This window comes from Betta splendens, chromosome 12 (assembly GCF_900634795.4).
Source record: "Betta splendens chromosome 12, fBetSpl5.4, whole genome shotgun sequence".
Taxonomy (NCBI): domain Eukaryota; kingdom Metazoa; phylum Chordata; class Actinopteri; order Anabantiformes; family Osphronemidae; genus Betta; species Betta splendens.
In genome coordinates, this window is record NC_040892.2 from 1,640,422 (window position 1) to 1,660,795 (window position 20,374).

Here is a 20,374-nt window from a genome sequence, read left to right on the forward strand (position 1 = left end):
CCGACCCTGTGGCTCTGGCAGAAATATGCTAAACAGGACACGGCGATGCCAGAAAGGCTCTTCTTGCAGCGGGGCGGATAAATAGACCAAAGAGAATCCAGTGTAATAAATTCAATAACAATATGACCTGAAAAACCAACGCGTATACAAATATTATTCTAGGATTACTCTATTTTATGTTGGATGTGGACTATAAAAACATTTCAGCCTCCACTGAGGATGAAGTTTTGTCACCATTTCTCCAAAATAATTGCAAGAATGCCTCTAAACGGCACAACGGATTGGGATTAATCTATTTATGTACGCTGTTATTTCAAAGGCAGCGTTTTCATTTGTATTTTTTCTCACTGCCTGAGTCTTTCAGCTTTAAAGGAGCAGACACTCAAGACAATTTGTCTTCAGAGGAGCCCTGCTTTTCTGCAGATATGCGTGGAAATCTTAACAGCCGCCGTCTCCGTGTGTCGTATCGGCCTCTCGCTCATTGTCGGCCTCAGCGGCGACTCCTCCTGTGGAACTGACATCACAGAGCCGTGAAAGCGGGAACTGGAGCTCAGAGGGAACAGCTGCACATTGTGTGGAGTCACGTTATGAAGAGGGAAGGTGCAGAAGAGCAGGGAGGGTCCTCGGTCCAGGTTCAAGTCAACTAGAATGAACAAATGTTCTGAAGCAAGTGCTTCAAACACACAGTTGCCCATTTGACCAAGTGGAAACAAAAAGGGGAAATAAATGTAAAGAACACTAATATGAACAATTACATTTTTTGTTTCTGGACTATAAAAAAGTCTGCAGCTGTTAGAAAGGCAACATCCTGTTTGCAGATCGTGCACATTTACTCATGCGACTGTGTGTGTGTGTGTGTGTGTGTGTGTGTGTGTGTGTGTGTGTGTGTGTGTGTGTGTGTGTGTGTGTGTGTGTGTGTGTGCGTGTGTGTTTGTGTGCGTGTGTGTTTGTGTTTGCGTGCGTGTGTGCGTGCGTGTGTGCGTGCGTGCGTGCGTGCGTGTGTGCGTGTGTGCGCGTGTGTGTGTGTGTGTGTGTGTTTGCGTGCGTGCGTGTGTGCGTGCGTGCGTGCGTGCGTGCGTGAGTGTGTGTGTGTGTGTGTGTGTGTGTGTGTGTGTACCTGCGGTGGGTGCAGGTGCACTGTCGGCCCAGAAGTCCCTGCTCACCGCTGTTTTGTTTGCTGCTGCTGTTTTATTTTTTCCATGTGTCTCATCTGTTTCTATCCACTCAATCTACCTTTGCAAACAAGCTTTGATAAAAAACCAAATAGAGGATATCAGAGAAAGGCTGAAAGAATGAGTCACAAACGTTTCCTAGGATTGAAACTGTAGCCTTTAGCTCTTTAGCTTCTCATATGTTAAGTCCAGTAAATTAATGATTGTTTTTAATTTTGTATATATAAATAAACATTACAAATTGACAATAAGATAATAAAATTAACCATGAAATTCTTATGATGCTTAACATATGAACAAGATAAACCTAACAAATGCATTTTATTACAACAAAATACTAAAATATTAAAAGAAGTCAGTGCAGTTCTAATAGATTAACCTGATTTTGACCTCATCACTTTAAACTGTGTTTCAAGTGGAGATCAGCAAAAGGCCCATGGGGTCAGAGGTCGCGTCCTCAGCCATTTCATGCTGCCCACGTCGATGCCGCTCACCTTGGGAACGACCCGCCCAATATTTGGACACAGAGCGGTTCCAGCCGTGTCAGCTGGCCTAAATAACGCTATCACCTGAACAAGCAGAGCTCTGCAGAGAGATGGGGATTAGCACCGCGCTGGCTGCTGAAGGGCAGATGGAAATTACTTGGAAAAACAATCCTTTTATCACCAGTGTCAATATTAATATTAATCACCCAGAGAGCAATTCAGTGGGGAAACAAAAAAAAAGCAAAATATACATCCACAGAACGGCAAACACACAAAGGTCCACACAGACGTGGCTCTGGTCAGTGAACGCACTGGACCGAACTAACGCCCGGCGACCTGTTCAGCATCACTACACTTATTAAACATATATTTCAAACCTGCTAATGATTTGTCTGTCTATGTAAACAACTCGTTGTGTAAAGGCTCATTGCAAATATTGCTTAGACGTATCCTTGAAAACATCCTCATAACTGCAAATATGGAAATAACTGAAAGCGGGCGATAATTGATATTGACATATTGTAAATGTCAACAAGCTCACACTCGAATCTTCTAAATAAATATTTAATAAATAAATAAAGTTTCGAGAGCTAAACTTTGCCTTAATCTTGTTTTACATTGGATTCGTCTTGGTGCAACGTTGCCTTCAGCTGGATTTCTTTGGTGGAATTTGTCCAAACTGTGCAGCGATGGCACGAGTCTTTGCTCGTCAGCTGTGCCTCTTGCCGATTGAATCAAAGTCCAACAAACAGACTCAGCGGAAGGTGTTTTGTAGCGATTACTGGCCGGTGCCAGGTAAACTCCCCAGCAACTCTGCACCGCTTAGCTCTCAGCTCTTGGAAGGAGACGTGAGAGCGTGAAGTGAGGAAAAACAAAGACACTGCAGAAACATTGTCTTGGCATGTTACGCTCATCCCTGCAAGAGCTCAGACAGGAAAAGTAGGATGGGATGAAAAAAAACTGCTGGGAAATATCACATACTGTAGATATCTGGCAGTGGGGAAATAAATGTAATCTTCGTGTGAGCTCGTGTTCTAGATAACGTCAGCTACGGGAGGAGGAGTGGAGAGGAAACATGCTTCATAATAACGCAGGCATCTGATTAGCCTTTGGCTGCTGATGGTGGACATCATCCTCTAAGTCTTACACTGCAGCAGATGGCAAACCCACGAAGAAGAGCGAGCAGGGAGGAAAGGCCTTCTGCTGCGTGAAGCTTCCATAGGTTCAAACGGCCGCTGACGTGGATCCAAATCCATCGGTCTGAGAGGCAGCAGCTTCTGATGTTAAAACAGACGCAGGCGCTCTGTTTTAATGTGCATCACAAAAGAACAGGAAAAAAAACAAACTAAAAGAAAAATATGCAATTATTCCTCAGACTTAATGCTTCCAAATGTCCACTCTGAATTCCAGGATCACGCACAGAGTGCTTCAGCTGTTTGTTATTAGGGGTATTGACATGGTTAATGGAGGCAGCCTGCTGCTATGCTAAGTGTGCTACGTGTCTGGGGCTGATTTTGTCCTCATTATTCCTTCTGGATTCCTTATCAAAGTGCATACTGCAGCTGTGATTCCCTTTTCTGGTTCACCGCACCAAATAGATCAGCCCGAGATTCATGCCTAATTCTATTAGTTATTCCAGCTCTCTAAAGGGAAAGAAGGATAAAAAATAAGGACGCAATACTTGAATTATTTTACCGCTGTGGGCATCAACTCTAAGCTCCCACATCCCCTCCTTCCTCCCCCTCTGTGTCTGATGCCTTTTCTCTGTCTCCTCACGCAGCTGCAACCACACAGGGCACCGTTAAAGCCAGTGACGTTAAAGCTCCCGCGCTCCCGCTCCTCAGATCTGCCGCTGTGCGTTGGATGTCTTGCTCCGTGCTCGCTCCCTGGCATCTGTCGCTGCCACTGTGCCCGCAGGACGCCAGAGGAGGCGACTGGCATCGTCCATGCGGAGGGAGCGGAGGACGGTGTGGGTCGAGCCAGAGCAGCGTTCTGCACCCGCGCACAGACGCCCATGCAGCTGCACAGACAGGGACCGGACCGGACCCGGAAGCTGCAGCTCGCACCCGTGCATCGACTTCACCTCCAGACGTGTAGGACACACGGCAAATATGTGGAGGAGCTGAGGAGGAGGATGATTGATAAGACGGAGGAAATGTCAGCACCTCAGGGACACAGCTGGCAATTAGCTCTGCCATGAAGTCAGAGAGGCCGCTGCAGGCTTCACCACAGATATGTGTGTCTCTGTATTCATAGTGCACCACTATAGTCACGATGGAAGGGGAATGGTACAGCACGCATTTGCACAATATAATACATAATATATAAGGCGGAATCTACAGAGCAGCACACGTCTCCAGTGTCTCCAGTTCTGATTCCAGCCCAGAGCTGGTGACGCAGATGTGTGCGTGTGCGACTGCAGGAACGCGTCAGCTGGATGCTCTGCACAGCATTTACCAGAGCACGATATGCAAATCCCGTCCTGCGATCTGTCCGTCCGCCGGCCTCCGTGTGGCAGTGGATCAAGCGTTGCCATGGAGCCGTAGATGCTTTGACAATGAGCCTCTGGACACGGACGGGTAAAAGCTCCCCGCTGCTCCGAGACGAGCGACAGCACAGCTTGAAGGCATCTTTATGGTCGTCCTTTGTTGCTCAGTGCTCGCTTCTTCTTTCTTTTCATTTTGTGATGATCTTTGTGTCACGTTACGGTTGTTTCTCATGTTTTTCTTGCGATCTCTTGTTGCGGTTGTCGTTACTCTGGTAATTTACCCTGGCTGAGTCTCTGTGTGTCACAGTGTGGTCGCCTTTGATTGTTTCGTCTCTCGGTGTGGTTGTTTGTCTCTTTGTGGCTGTTGTGAGTGATTTCATCCAGACGTGTGTCCAAACCTGTGTGCGTCCACAGCAGTCATCCATCCTGCATGGTTGATGGCCAGTAAACACACGAGCTCAGCTTTAGATCATCAGAGCGTCCTTGAAAGCACAATACGGCAGCTTTGTTTCTGTGTTTTATACAGTGGCACCAACTCACAGCAAACATTTGCCTCGTCAGGAAGCTAAAGACCTTGAGCAACTAAAACCTAAGAAATGACACAAAGCACGTTTTTTATTGTAGCCTCCATACACATGTATACAATAGTTTACTTTTTTACTTTAAGCTCATGTGCAGCTTAACTTCAGGCCTCGGGTCACGTGTGGCCTCGCGGCCCATGATGCTCAGCTGTTTCCTGAGGCCTCTGCACAGATCTGCTGCTGCTGCTGCTGCTGGTGGTGGTTACACCGTGTTCAGTGGCTGTTATGATTCTGCCTCCTACTTGTCTGATTTGTATCAGATGATCAAAAGTTGACTCTTACATGTGACAAATCTCATTAATAAATGTCTTGGTTTAAGTGTGACCGTCATTACCAACGGCCCTGGAGACCCTTGTGTAACCACAAACAAAACACCAGACTTCACAGACTCGGTGTCAGATTTGGAGGTGATGTTATTCCAAAGACAAGCATTTTGTCAGCGATTGAACAGATTGCTCATGCTTGATCCAGCATGTGGACCCATTAAGCTGGTGGGTGAATCTGGCTCTGTGATGTGAACAACATGCCGTCAAATAGTCCAAGTAGGAGGTTGAATGCTGAGTAAAATATGTAATTGATGCAGATCAGCCGCTAATGAGACTCATAAACTCAATTTATATGTTGCACAAAGTATGAAAACAAACTTCTGAAGTTAAACCTGCTGAGAGTATGAACATACAGTATGTCCTGCTGAGTTTTAGCCTCGCACCCATGTGGCTCCAGGGATAAAGTCATACATTATCAACAGCTCACTGCCAGTTTACTTACACATATATTCAGAAAATATGCCAGAATGAATTGAATCGGTATCACTCATCTTAAGTAGTTATCATCGAGTAAAAAATGTTTTTACATTTATTCCATCTGATTTATACAGATTTTGCATAATATTATTTATAGCAGATGTATTTGCATAAAAATGAATATAACTAAAAATCAAATGAATAGAAATTTAAACAGACACAAAACTGAAACCAAAATCATCAGATAGACTGGTGCTTGAATAAAAGCCTCTAAAAAGCAAATGATTTCGAAATGAAGGCGTGATTCAACCGTAATGTTCAGCTCTTTAACAGGGAAAATATAGGAGAAATATTTGCAAAATGCTGGATAAGAGTTCAGATGTTTGTTATTTGAAGTGAAACCTTCACATTTGACCTCTGATCTCAGTTTGTCAGACATTACATGCACAACCTTACAGTAATATGTGATTCCCACAAACTGCAGGTCAGACGTTTGTGACTGGATGAAACTGACAGAGGACCCGTGTTTGTTTCTGTCAGTGCCTGTGAAAGGATGAAAGCGATGCAGTCCAGGAGAGACAGATGCTGTTAAAGAACCCACCTGTGAGTGGCAGTGGGTTGGTTGGGAAGTGGGGGGTGACCTTTGTTTGAGGAGAAGTGTCAGCTCCAGGAGGAGCAGACGAAGGGACGGCGTCTCCTCCGCTCCACTGACTACCCCCCCCCCCCCCCCCCCCCCCCCCCCCCCCCGACGCCTGTCGGGCATCTTCCAAGTGGACTCTCTTCAGTCTTACGCTCACTTTCCCTTTTCCTTTCTGCCTATCTGCCACCTCTCTGCCTCCCTACCCCCCCCCCCCCCCCCCCCCTCGCTCTGTCAGCCGCTGTTAAATCAGATAGATTGCAGGTATGTTACCAGTGAGAGGGAGGATTCACTGCCACCGTGTACCTGCAGCCTCTCACCCCTCCCCATCTACCACGCTGTAATTCATCCCATGCCCCTATACATACTTAAAGCACATTTATGCATGCAGGCCTTGTGGTTCTCCTATTTATCATAAGCCCCCACCTCTGCATTAACTCTGGCCGTGATTAACTACAAATGCAGCTGTCGCTGAGCGTATAAAACTGCCCGACTTCCTGCGCCGCCCGTGCCGTGATGGAGACATTCCTCAAGCAACCGATCTGCGATTACTCAGCATTTATCTGCAGCGAGGCCTGGATGCGTCCACGCCCAGTGTGATTTCCCATACCACCTGCTGTGCTCTCAGACAGCCTTCCCTCAGTAGCGGACAGCAGCCCCTCTCCCAGGACGCCCGTTAAAAACCATGTTGACCTATGCGGCCTCGCTACTGTAGATCTCAGACAGAACAGCACGCAGGAAATAATCCCCTTAGTTTAAATTATTATGTGTCCCAAGGTCCCTAAATGGATTTTCTGAGGAGCAATGTGAGCCTGTAGAAGCTGGACATTTGCTTTGTTGGTGCTTTTTTTCTTTTTTATTGATTTTAATGTTACCTAGACTTCCATAATCCCACTTATGCAATTAGATTTATCTCCAGTCTTCCAGAGGTGCGGAGCGGCACCGATTAATCGAGTCTCTATTGACAGGTCTCAATTAATTGCACAAAGCACAGTTTCCAACTGAGCGGAAGTCATTAATAGTCTCATCCATATCAAGAATATCCCAGTGACGGATGACTCGGGTCTTTTAAGCTCACAGCAGTAAACATTCTGCTGTGGTGACATTTCTAAACCTGGACCTTTGTCTTTTTCATTTCAGTGTCTGCTGGTGGGAGCAGCGTTCCATAGAAAACAATCACTGCTCCGGCTTTGTCCTCACACGCTCTCAAAGGTCGTCTTGGACAACACCAACTGTTCTAATTATATTTCACTGGGGAAAAGACGCTGGTCCACAGGTTCGGCCACACTCTAGTTGCTGCACAGTAAAGGTGTTTTTCAGGAGGTGGGTTAAGGTTCAGGCTAAAATGAATTCAGTTTCATGGGAATCTTTTGGGGCTTTGACCCCTGGAGGACGGCGGCTGCTTAAGAGTGGCTGATCACTCGCTTCCTGGTCTGCGTCACACGCCTTTTCCAGGGTCCTTGAGGTCGTCTGAAATGAGAAACGACGTCCCCTTAAAGTTTGTTGTCTTCACGTTCCACGCTATTAAATGCTTTTTTTTGGTTTTTTTTGTTCTGCCTTTGGGGGAATTTTTGTAAAATTGTGGCAGGCACAAAGAGCCGAGAGCACGAAGAAAGAAATCAATAAAAAATGTTTCAAAGAGGGCATCGAGGAGGAGGAAAGAGGAGAAGCTAAAAACAAGTCAAAGGGGCCGTCTGATCTCCCTTAATCCTTCGCTTTGCTTCAGTTTTACGAGACAGCGGACGTTTGGCAGCAGCCGTCAATTCAATGATGCCTGTGTTGCTGAAAGTAGTTTCAAATGCTGAAATAAAGGAGTAGCGATCGGAAGTCAACACGGTGCCGACTGGTTTGTCCTTCTCACAATGTGAAGTTCTAATACATTAACAGGAGCAGCAGCGCAGTCCATTCTGCTCAAAAGCAGAACTGTGGTCATTTCTATTATTGCTAAAGAGGTTTTTATTAATCAGTTTCTTTATTTATTAGGTGCATTTCTCGCGTGCAGTGAAGTGGCGGCGAAGGTGACCCCTGCGGAGCCAGTATCAGTCTGAAGCACTTTCCCTGTAGCTCTTTCTGCCACGTGGGCCATCAGAAAGCCAGGCTCAATCCACTTTTCTAAATTGCTCCCATTTAATGGAACACCTTGACCTGACTTCCCTTCCTGCCAAAAATAAATAAAGAAGTTGTTGGTAAAAACGAGAGCTTCCAACTTAGGTGATGCTTGGAGAAAATTGAACGCATCAAACACTGCTCTTACTGAATTACTTGACACACACTTTCCTCCAGAAGATCTCCAGTGGACTCAAAACAGCGGCAGTGTCTTTTTCTTTGCTGCTTCAGAATATTATTCAGGCAAAATATTGCATTTATTTTAATAACAAACCAAACCTTTTACAGAAAAAAAAAACTACTCTTGTTCATGTTTTTTTCTGCAGGTACAGAACAAGTGGAGGAGCATGAAGTTATTACAAGAAGGTGGAGCGTGACTCTGCATTAGCAAGAAACAACAGAGAAAAAAAAGCTCTATTCAAAACTCAGTTGCCGTTTCCATAGCGATTATCATCCTTATCTACAAAATCTGGGACAGAGCTTTATCTCTGCACTCTGCTAAAAACCATACTTAGATCTACAGTAGCTCCGCGACGCCTTTGAGGGAGATTATAAAACTTTTCTAAACCAGTCTCATGTGATTCTAGTTCATTATCATCCTCTGAGTGTACAGTAATCTCCTCGGGTCCCAGATCTGTCTAACAATGCAGTTCTCCTACGTGAACGCTGTGAGGTTATTGTTTTGTTTTTAGTTTAACACCTCGGATGAATGCGATCAGAATACAAATGTGACTGGCCATAAAACAAAACATTATATTAAGCCACAAGAATCTAATTAGCGAAGACTGCTGACGTGACTGACAACTTGTTTATGTACTGTGTCGATAAGAAAGAGATGTTTGCCAAAACCGTCGGATAAAACAAAGTCTGAGCTCGCAGCAGTGGCTTAGTGGTTACAGAAACCTACTCATGAAATGATCACAGTGAAGGTGCTGCTGGAAAACTTAATCGGCATCGATCGCCTACTTTGCCTGAATCAAAAACACATTATAATTTGGTCTGTGAGGGAAAGTAAATAAATGAAAATGAACTTAATATGACCGAATATGCCTTGTCACATGTAGGTTCACATTCATCCGTCTTCATGTCTGGATGCTGCAGAGCTGTCACGTACTGTATACTTACACATGTCCTTACAGGAGGAGGAACCTCTGTGAATTGTGGCAGTAATGCGATAATTGCACTGAGCTGATGTTGATGTACTGTATATTTATAGAAAATGTAAGAAAAATGCCAGCTGTGACAAACCGTCCAGTGCAGCCAGCCTTTAATATCTACTAGAACACAAAGATGAAACGCCATGAGATAACGTCAGTATTGGCCTAATTTAAGTAAGTAACTGTACACAACACAACATGTATAATGGTGGCAGGAAGCAGAATCAGTCACTGCTAAAGTCTGGCACCATTGAACAAGGTCATCCAGATCTGTAGCGCGCAGTTTATTTAAGTACCTGCTGTTTGTTTGACTAATTAGTGCCAATGTTTTATGGTTATGAATTAAAAAAAAACAAGTAAAACACGTAAAGATCAACCTGGTTTCCTGAATTAACAGTCAGAGAAGATGTGATCTGATTCAGAACTAGGCCATGAAAACAGGCAAAGACGTGCTTAAGGTAGTAACTTACAAACAATTCTAATCGTTCACGCCTTAATTTAACAGTCATAATAGCTGAACGCGTATATAAACCACAACACTGGTGACTTTAATAAAGAATAATTGGAGTCAGGTAAAATGGTGGGACGACGTGGCCGAACACTGACCCCACGAGAGTCCATCTATCCCAGATTATAAATAGGAAATCTGCCTTTTGGGATGTTGCAGACTGATCCAACTAAACCCAGTGAAGATACTGCAGAAAGACCCCAACAGAGGCATTAAAAGGAAAACTTCACTAAAACCTAAATGTTGTGCAGGTTGGCTAAAAACACAGGTTTGAGGTTATTGCTGATAATGACGGTCCAACCTGTAAAATCCACATTATTCAGCAGGGCTTTGAATGTTTAATAAATGCGTGTAATAAAGACATAAATAATTATAATCGGTTGTGTTTTATTTGCTTCCACACATAATGTTTGCCTGAGCTTGACCTCAGTTGAATGAGGACCATGTCGTCTTTTATGGCCAGATTAATGCAGAAAATCAGTCGTATTTATAAAACAAGAGCACCAGTGATTGGCTCATTTGCATACACATTACCTATTTTTTTAAATATATCTATCTTGAGGAAGCTTAAAAATTGTAGAAGGAAAACCTGTCAAGCCCATAAAAAACTCCACACGTATCAGTGCTTCCTCATATAATGGATCTAACAAGTCATGAGGAAGCTCTGAAAAATGCAGCCACTCTGAAAGGAGCACAATCAATAGAGGCCCCTTTCCTTTATTATTTCCATCCCCTCGTGTCCTCCACCTGTGCCCATCCTGTTAGTGTCATATAATCTGTGTCTGGACGACACCCTGTCCAGATAATAGATAATTTTCACAGAACAAGGAGCGGCTTTCCTCACACGAACCTCCCACCGCACAGGCCAGCACAGCGATGCTAGCGGTGCTAGCGATGCTAGCGGTGCTAGCGATGCTAGCGTTCAGGAGGGAAGGCAGACGATGAGCAGCAGGTCTTTAATGGAATGAAAGGAACAGGACAAACGCTAGAAACACACAGCCCGTGTGCAGCGGCCACAGCTGGTGGGAGTCCTCACTAATATACAAGAGCTGTGGAGACGTTGGAGAACTGTGGTGTCGGTCAAATGTTGTCCAACGGGTTTTGGTGCATTTGGCTGAATCTGACAATCTCTGCATCCTCTTGCTCTATTCCAATGAGCAGTGAAACCACAAGTAAATGTCAGCGTGAGCCACGCAGCACAGCTCAGGGTCATGGGAGAAGCAGCGACGTGTCTGATAGATGTGGGACGATGTGCTTTGGGTCCTGGTCTGGTCTCGCTCCTCCCTTTACCTCGCGTCTTGGTGGACTCTTAAAGGCAAACATGTGTAAACAGTGTAAAAAGCCCGGTTCACTTGGTCTCATTGTCACATTTACCAATACTTGGCATGTGGGGGGGGGTCTAAGAATGGACTGCACTGCTGCGATCCGAACGTTTAGCCGCGGCGCCGCACGGCGATTAGCGGCGTGTAAAGAACACTGCACCTTTAAAGTGCGGCTCTTCCTGCTTCTGTCCTGATTGTGAAGTCGCACGCGTCCGTGCACGTGATGGACTGTGCGAGTCATTGACCTCTGGCGAGGGAGGAGCATTAATGTCCAGTGTGGCGTGAACGCGGCCCACGCCCGTGTCCAAGGTGACTGGCACTGCCCGTCCCGTGGCGCCGTCCTGCCTGATGGATGGACCGGGCCTTGGAGGAGGACCCGTGCAGTTCACTGGGTCTCAGTGTGAGCCTCGGTGTCACTGTCTCAGTGTCGCGAGTCCCGAGGAGCATTTATCAATACTTCACCTCCGCGCCTCATGCTAATGAATCCCTGCACGCTCTCGTCTCTCTAATGATCCTCAGCAAACGCTCCCCTCTCGTCTGGTGCTTATCACCATCTCCCATGCGCCTTCCTTCATCTAATGCACTCCTTCATTTGCGTAAGGAATAAGTGAGACACGCTCTCGACGTTCTCCTCCCGCCGTGTTCCTCTTATCTTCGCCCCGGCTGCACACGTCCGCCGCCTGTGATTGAACGGATGAGCCCAACACCCGGAGGACGCTGCTAAACTCTTACATGAGGCCGTGTTGTACGACGCGCCAGGTCCATTTATGGGATGAGTTATAGATTTCCCCTCGTCGCATCCTGAGGCGGGGAATCCAGAGCAGCGCTAACTACATGCCCGAGCTGGAGATTTGATTGCAGGTTGCCGCATCCCCGGTTTTCAGCTGTGAGTCACAGGGACTGCAGATGAATTCCAGAGCCGGGCGGACGTGAGGGGGTGCGCTTGTTTTGTCAGCACACTACACCTTTGACTCACACTCACCATCGCTTGCAGACTAATCAAGCTGCTGAAGGGCAAAACACCAATTTGCAATTAAAAGACTAGTTCTTACGTTTACTGTTGGTATATTATTATACTGCATGTGCACATGAAACATTTACTGTATATGTTATCTTAAAAGCCCTTTGGATGCTGAGAGAATCGTAAGAACACGTATTCACTCCAATAAAGAGAATCTGTCATTAATTCTGCTTTAACAATCTTGTAATTCATCTCAGTTTGGAAGTAGAAGCTGTCAGAAAGATGTATATTTCTGAGGTCATTTAAAAACCCCTTATGGACAACACATGTACATGTAGCTCAGCCAGTCAAAGAGATTGTACACAACATGCAGTATTTAATGAAGTATTTGGTGCTTTAATGGTATTTCTTGGTATACGTGACATTATTAGACCTGTGCAAAGCATTTTCCGGAGAGGATGTGGACTTTCCCTCTTCATCTATTCTTCACTGTAGAGTTTCCCATCAGTGCTGACTGATAAGCTGCTTTGACCCTGTGTGTCTACATGGTCCTGCAGTCGATGGAGATGATGATCGATGTTTCATGTGACATTTCTCAGCTAATAACCTCTTATCCTATTGATTCCCTGCCCAGATACCAAGCTCTGCTCTCCCTCAACAAATGGATATTGTCCCCCCTGTCCTTCTCCATACCCATCTTCTTTTCTCATGATTCTGTTTTTTTATTAGACCGCTCACATGGGCATCAGGAAGCTTCTCTCTACTCGTAGCACACCCTCAAGGCTAAACTCCACCACAAATTAAACCCAAATAATAGTGGCCCACTTCAAAAGTCACCCTGTAGTTCGCCTACAGGAGCGACTGCCACTGCGGTTGTAGCACATCTGAAAGGGCAGAAAAGGGAAGCAATTGAAAAGGAGCGCTGCCAAATTCCCAGCCGTGAGTCTTTGAGGACCGTCTGAAAGGAAATGATGTTTCTGCACGCCCATATCACAAAGGCAATCACTGCACACTCACTCACGTCTTAATTAAAAACTGTGGGCACAGTTTCTGCTCGAAACTTTCACTTTCTCATTGAAAAAAAACCCTGCTTATACATTGTGTCACTTTTTAATTTGAATACTTTCCTTTTGATATGTTTGTATTCAGATATTCACACACAGTTTAAAAAGGAGAGAACGTAAGAGTCGGAATAAATGTGAAGGTGAAAAAGGTTCAAGGATTGCAGCGAAATAAATAAAGAAGCAATGTAACAAGAACAGTGAGAAATGTATGAGCGAGGAAATTATATAACTCACAGCAACTTGATTAGATGAATCTCTGTGCTGTCTCCCCCGAAGCAAAGCCGCCCCTAAAACAGATGTGTTGCCAAACATCCCAGTCGCTGAGTCTTATTAAAAACATATTAAAATGATCTTTATGGAGCACATTTCCTTTCCCATGTCACACATTTGATTTGTCTTCATGGTTCTTCACGTCGCATGCAAAAAAAATTAATATTCTGATTCATGATAGTTTGTCTTCCTTCATCCATTCTGGACGCACATGTCAGACAACTGAATAGAAACGAGTTTGATTTTCTGTCCACGACTTGATTACAGCCATCCAGACACAACATGCCTGGAGGCACGAGGCCGTCATTCAGTCACTGGAGTTATTTGCATGATTAATTACCCCGTGCTTAACGTTATGCTGAGTAAGCATCCACGTCCCACCAAACCCAACGGCCACGGCACTCTTAATCTGAGAGTCCATAAACGCCCATAAAGTCTAAAGAAACAATAAAAGTCAGGATGATTTGGGAAAGTTATGCTTCTGCTTTATTCAACAGAGAGGCCGGCCAAAAAAACAGAGCAACAGCGTTTGACTTAATGAAGATTCACATTTTTACCCTAAGGGCACCGAAGTGCAGCAACAAAACAGGTCAAACTTTGATCCTGTAAATTGGCACGGAGACACACACACACACACACACACACACACACACACACACACACACACATGGATGCACGCACGCACGCACGCACGCACACACACACACACACACACACACGCATGGATGCACGCACGCACGCACACACACACACACACACACACACACACACACACACACACACACACACACACACACACACACACACACACACAGTGTGTGTACAGTATCACCCACCCTCCTCCTGTTTCCTTCCAACCTCATCGTCACAATAGCGTTCCTGACTGTTTACAGTGGAGATAACAGGCGTTCAGTAAATCAGAGGAGCCCAGTGCTGAATGTGCTGTTAACACTAGAAGGTAATCTCGTTACGCGCTCGACATAAAACACAACACAAACGCCTTTTGCTGACGATCTTATTCTTTACTCCAAAGCCATGTGTTTCCATTCAGACCTTTATTTCTATGCATCATTTAGTTCTGGTATAAAAATAAACTATCCAGCTGGTATAAAGCTCACCTTCAGTCCAGAACACATATTCAAATCAACAATAGAACCCAATATTAATCCATGAGGCATAAGAGGCCTTTATGATATTACACTTGATTTCATTCGCTCATATTTTTTCTTAATGTTGATGTAGGAGTGGGCGAGTGACGCGTCATACGTCTTATTTACTTCTGCATCTGCACATAGATCACATGCATCTGGATCGTTCTTCATCCTGTCACTCCTTCTCTGGAGTGAATTCTCTGACTTTATGTGGCGCGCGCAGTAAATCAGATGTCAAGCTGCAGCCGCGGCACAGTTATGTAAGAAAAACACGCCACGAGCAGTTTAAACGCTGGCGTCTTGATCGTGCAGCAGATCCAAGGAAACGCCGCTCGCGTGAATGTTCAGTCCTCGTTTTCAAGAGCACTCAATACACAGAATGTCATGAAAATCAAGGCTTTTAGCCGGATTTCTTACATCCTCCTTTCTGGATTCAAACTCCTCCTGTTCGTCAGAGCAACGCACGGGTCATTTGAGGAGATATCGTGAAAATCTAAACTGTCTTAACATTTTAAGACAGACAAACGTCAGGATCAGGACATGCTAAATGCAATGTCTGAACATTATCGTGTCTTATCTTTTCGGACAAAGGTGTTTTAGACATATTGGAAGCATTAGATCTCTTTTACATGTAGCAAATTGTAAGAAGCATATCATTAGAATTTGCACGGTCATAATGTCATTTATAGGAGCTGATCTGTAATACTTTAATATGATGTAATACCCAGTGCTTTGTACTTGGATGAAAAAGACTGAAATAGAATTTTCTGTGCCGTGAATTTCAATTTGCTGTATGTCCATAAGGAGCATATCTGGCATATTACTCAGCCATAATGTGTTTTAGCTGTTTGAAGGAGTGAATATATGAAGTGAAGGCCCTTTAGCCACTGGCTGCTGAGCTGTCATCAGGACCCAGTCAACCTGCTGCGTGCCACGTTGTCTGATGGCTCATGAAGCTGCGTGAGTCCCCGCCGCATCCTTTTCATACACTTTCTATCTTTAGTATGTTTGAACAGCCACTTCCAGGGATCTGTCGTCTTTATTCAGCATTAGATGGGTCACGTTACCATGGGCTTCCTGAAAAAGGACGCGAGGAAGAAGAGCAGATTATAGTTTGGGGACGAAGTGAGGCAAAGATAGACTGAGCAGGAGAAAGCAATGAGGGATGGAGGAGGAGAGGCCGAGCTCCAACGCTTAATGAGCTGAGGTTTCACACGGCTGCCTGAAGCTGGCTTCTGCTTTCTGTTAGAGGAAGCTGGCTTCTGCTTTCTGTTAGAGGAAGCTGGCTTCTGCTTTCTGTTAGAGGAAGCTGGCTTCTGCTTTCTGTTAGAGGAAGCTGGCTTCTGCTTTCTGTTAGAGGAAGCTGGCTTCTGCTTTCTGTTAGAGGAAGCTGGCTTCTGCTTTTTGCCAGAGGAAGCTTTGTGTTATTTGAAAATTAATTTTTAGCTGCAGAAAAATAATGTTATAGTTATTTGATTCAATATTGTTAGTGAAACCCAGTCGTATTGTGTTTCTTTACACTTTATTCTTTTTACACTTGTGCCAACATTAATTCAAACCAGTAATACCTGTCAGTTTCCTCGTGACCAGGCAAACACTATGTTGTAGATCGCCTCCTTTACAGAACTCCTGTGAGTTGTGAGATGAGGCTTGGACTTACACATCTTCCCACAGATGCTTGATTAAAGCAGGGGTGTCACCGTCCTGCTCGTAGTCCAGCTCTCACTGCTGGTATCAGCTACAGTAGCTTCTGACTGACTGAACACAACTGGTCAAAGCTGGTGCAGAGAGCTGCTGCAGTGCAGCCTCCGCCCTTTGGGGGCGCTGTGGCGTCTGTCTTGTCTGGTGTATGTACTGTATCTGTGACGTCACTTCCTGTCCCTGTTTTCTGTTTCCTGTCCCAATATGTGAGGACTCTGTTTCTACTTGCTCTCTTGTGGTTATAGTTTGTCCAGTTGTGGTGTTTTTATTCCTGTAGTGACGTCATGTCATCAACGTTTCATTTCCAGGTTTGTTTTCTCAGTAGCTCCTGATTATGTATTTTGTTCCCAAGTTCTTGTGCCTGCGTGATTCTTAGTTCCCACTGTGTTCTAGGCTGTTCTCCTGTCATGCAGTGGTTTTGTTGTCAGACCTACGCTGCTACCGTGATTTTGTACTTTGTCTAGTTTAATTTCCTTAATTAAATCCATTCTGTTCTGTTTTCCTGGTCAGTGCGTCTGTGCACAGTTTGTAACATTTTCCAGTTGAAAGAGGCCACAGACGGACGTCCGTGTCTCCAACAAAGCTGAGGTAGGTGTCAAAGCATTACAGCTTTTCCAAGTAACTGTGTTCTGCAAAGGTTTCTGCTTCAACCTTTAATAAGCAGATATGTTTATCTGCCATAGTGCATGTTTTTTATTAGACTGAAATGTGAGTCTTTTTCTTCTTTTAAGTGTTTTACTGTGTTGAAATTGTACCATAGAGGAAAATAATCAAGTCATGTTAAATGCAAAACAGACATAATGCACATAATGAGCAACTACAGTACACACACAAATACAAAGACAACATGTTAATTGGGCACCGATGAAATGGCGTCAAGCAAACGAAGCATGTTTAAAAAGCTTTTAATGTTCTACGTTGCCTAATTCATGATTAAACAATTCATCTGAAGAGCAAAGTTGGAGAACGTGGTGATCAGCTCGCCAAGCTTTTCATTACAGAGCTGTGAAACACTGGAAGCGGTGCGAGTGAATACGACATATTCATCAAATTTGTTTAAATAATTTGTTTAAATAGTTGTCACCACCCCCGCCATGCGCATTCATAGCTACACAAGGTTATACACAACAGTCTGAGTAAGCAAGCCAGTCATTAGGTTCAGCTCCTTCATTCTAATGTGTTCTTAGTGGAGGCCATTAATACAGAACGATCAAAAAGTCAGTGTTGACTTTCCTGTGGAGACTGAAAACAGGGCAAAACAGAAAAATCCTAAGCAGAGGCTTGTTGGAGGAGGACAGCAGAGGAGCTGACAGAGGAAACGGCCGCGTGCACAAAGTGAAACCAAACATTCTGTCCTCCGTTTCCTCAAGCAGTTCATGCCTCTGCTTCCATTAACCTCCACCATGACAAGAGGAAAACAAACGCATCCTCGTCTCTCCCGCCTGCGCCCAGTGGCGCGTGTGCTGCCGAGGTGGGACTGGATCACGGGCGACACAGATTAGGAGTCAACAGGGTTCCCTTCATCTGGCTGGATGCAGCTGGAGGCCGATTAGACGAAGCACGCGTGGGTGAGGACGGCGCCGCCTGATGCTATCGCGCGCCTCCGACCCACTTCCTCGCTGAGAACTCCGCAGACGACCGTGAAATTGATCACGCTCCCTGAGAAGATGTCGCGTTATGTGTGGCACACGTGTCGAAGGAGGCAAAGGAGGAGAAGAGCTAGAAGAAGACGCCCGCGGGACACGCGGGACCTTTGACTCCACGTCTTTTATCAGACGCTGGCAGCGGTCTGTTAATTGGAGCTCCAGGTTAGTCGGTCACTTTGACGTATTCTGTGTTTTGGTGTTTGGTTCTGAATGATTAAGCCACAAAAAACCCAAGTAAATAGGAGCTTTATTGACCTCACTGCTAACAGCTGTCATGATCAGGTGACTGGTTGCCCACAAACAAATAACAACATGTATTATTAATGTGGCCACAAAAACCATTGGTTTAGTTTAGAGAAAGATTATGTTCATGTTTATGGGTTCAGGGTAATAGAACACGGGCATTAAGAAGTAATGTCACCTATAAAAGCCATAACTATATAATATAAGGTAACAAAGAGTGGTGTGGCCGACGCATGAATATGACCACTTACTGTAGCTGTGGAGCAGCTGACGGCCATAACGCAGCAGTCAATGATCACAACGTCAAAGTGTGGCCATTTTCTGCGCCCACATGCAGCGTTCTGTGCTCTTTACCTTCAAAACACGCCGAGCTCGCGCATCCACCGGCGCTAAATGCAAAAGGAAAGGCTGATTGTATAATTAACTGAAGCTAAGTGGCATTAGTTTCTTTATTATTGTATTCATGGACAAACATATAAATATACTGGTTTCACTTAGCGCTGTGTTATGTTATTAAGATGCTGAGTCATTTTCCACACAATAACTGCCTCCAGGGGTCAAATCGACAGCTTCACAGTCCTTTTATCTTAAGGAGGAAAAACAACAACAAACGCTTCTGATGGAAAATGGATAACTGAAGGGAAGGCTTTGCTTTTGCCAACTCCAGATTTATCTTTTTTTTTTCTTTCAATTATGTCGCCCCGGCTGCAGATAGCATCTGTCATTTGGAGACAGTTGAAGTGATAGTGATCTGTCCCTCTGGTTGGTTTGAAGCATTTGGGGGAAGGTGCATCCTGCCTCCACGTCACAGACCCTCCTCACTTCCCCTTAAAGATGCTCTGGGCCTAATCATTCACATTAAATGAGAGACTTTATGGCAGCGCACACAGTTTGTCATCACTATCTGAGAGGAGCTAATCGGTTGAAGGCGCGAGTCTGGCGTTGAGATGGATTCGGTGTTGTTTGAATGTGAACACAAGGGCTCCTCCTCCGTCCTTGTCCCCGTTTTTATCTCTTTTCCTGCGACACGCTCACTTTTTCACTGAGTGCGACCTGCGCTTGTTGGAGTCACTCATCTCGAGCAGGAGCTCGGTCGCGTTGACCTTTTATCTGTCAAACACGCATCTGCAGTGACCTGACAGGACTCACTGTGCTTTGTGCTGACTGGTGCTTTCTCTCTCCAACGCCAGCTCCGTTTGTTTAGCTCTGCGTGGACGCCTTCCATTTTTCATTTGCAGCACTTAGAGAGCGACAGGAAGCCGGTGTCACTGCAGGCGTGGGTGTCGCCGGGAACGCCCAGCTCTGATGACGGATCTGAGGCTCATGTTCCGATTAAGACATTTGACCTCAACCTCGACAACAAAGACGCTCCCATACATCTCCAAGGTGTAAAGCTCCAGGGAGGCGGGTGAGGTTTTCTTTTGTCTTCTCCTTGACTGATTCTCTTGAGAAGTCCTAAAAACATGAAACACGTGTCCAATAAAAAATAAAAAGGCAACGCGCTGTATTTTCCATTTAAACGTGTGGTGGAAGCATCTCTTTGACGAACGCGGGGCTGCAGAACGACGGCGAGGATGAAAGGAGCAGCATTAGACTGAAAGGGCCGTCCTGCGCTCGGAAGCATTTGCATCTGAATGACTGTGGTTTGTGTCGGCGGGAACAAATGGACGCGGAGGTTCTCTGAGTTACAACTCGTCTCCTCAGCATCGTTTACGTAACTCAATAAAGGGATAATGAGCCGTCGCTGAACCATCAATTACAGGTGCGGCTCCGCTCTGCTCTCTGCGGCTTGTTTGTTTTGTCAGACGATCCGCCGTCATCTCACAACACTAGGTTTTCAACACCCTCTGGAGAATATGGCAGGTACAGAAGCTGATAAGAATAGAGGTTATGTAAGTAATAGCTGAGCTTAGTTAATTATCTGTATGCTCCTTGGAGCATCTCTCTCTGAAGAAGAGAGGAATGCAAACAACGAAGACGAAGGCTTCACATAACTGCGTCTTTTTTAAAGTAAGTTCTTATTTGTCCCGCCCCCAAAAAAGCTGTTGCAACAGAAGAAGACTTGAATCAGTTTGAACCAGTTTTACAGTTTCAGGTTTAGATCGAGAGCAGCTCCTGATGCCACTGCATGAAGTTTCT

The 20,374-nt window shown here is 45.1% G+C and overlaps 1 protein-coding gene and 1 long non-coding RNA gene across 4 annotated transcripts in view; one reads left to right on the top strand and one right to left on the bottom strand.

The window, feature by feature from the left end:
- Nucleotides 1–20,374, bottom strand: part of stoml2 (stomatin (EPB72)-like 2) — a 288,761-nt gene that overhangs the window by 174,267 nt on the left and 94,120 nt on the right. The gene's annotated exons all lie outside the window — the stretch shown is intronic.
- On the top strand, nucleotides 16,515–19,944 carry LOC114866544 (uncharacterized). 3 transcript variants are annotated; one of them, XR_008696330.1, is made up of 4 exons: nucleotides 16,515–16,654; nucleotides 16,857–16,934; nucleotides 17,720–18,154; nucleotides 19,426–19,944. It is a non-coding gene; the product is annotated as an uncharacterized LOC114866544 (long non-coding RNA). The 3 variants fall into 3 exon arrangements; XR_008696329.1 differs by lacking the exon at nucleotides 19,426–19,944 and having other exon boundaries at nucleotides 17,717–18,710; XR_003787717.3 differs by lacking the exon at nucleotides 19,426–19,944 and having other exon boundaries at nucleotides 17,720–18,710.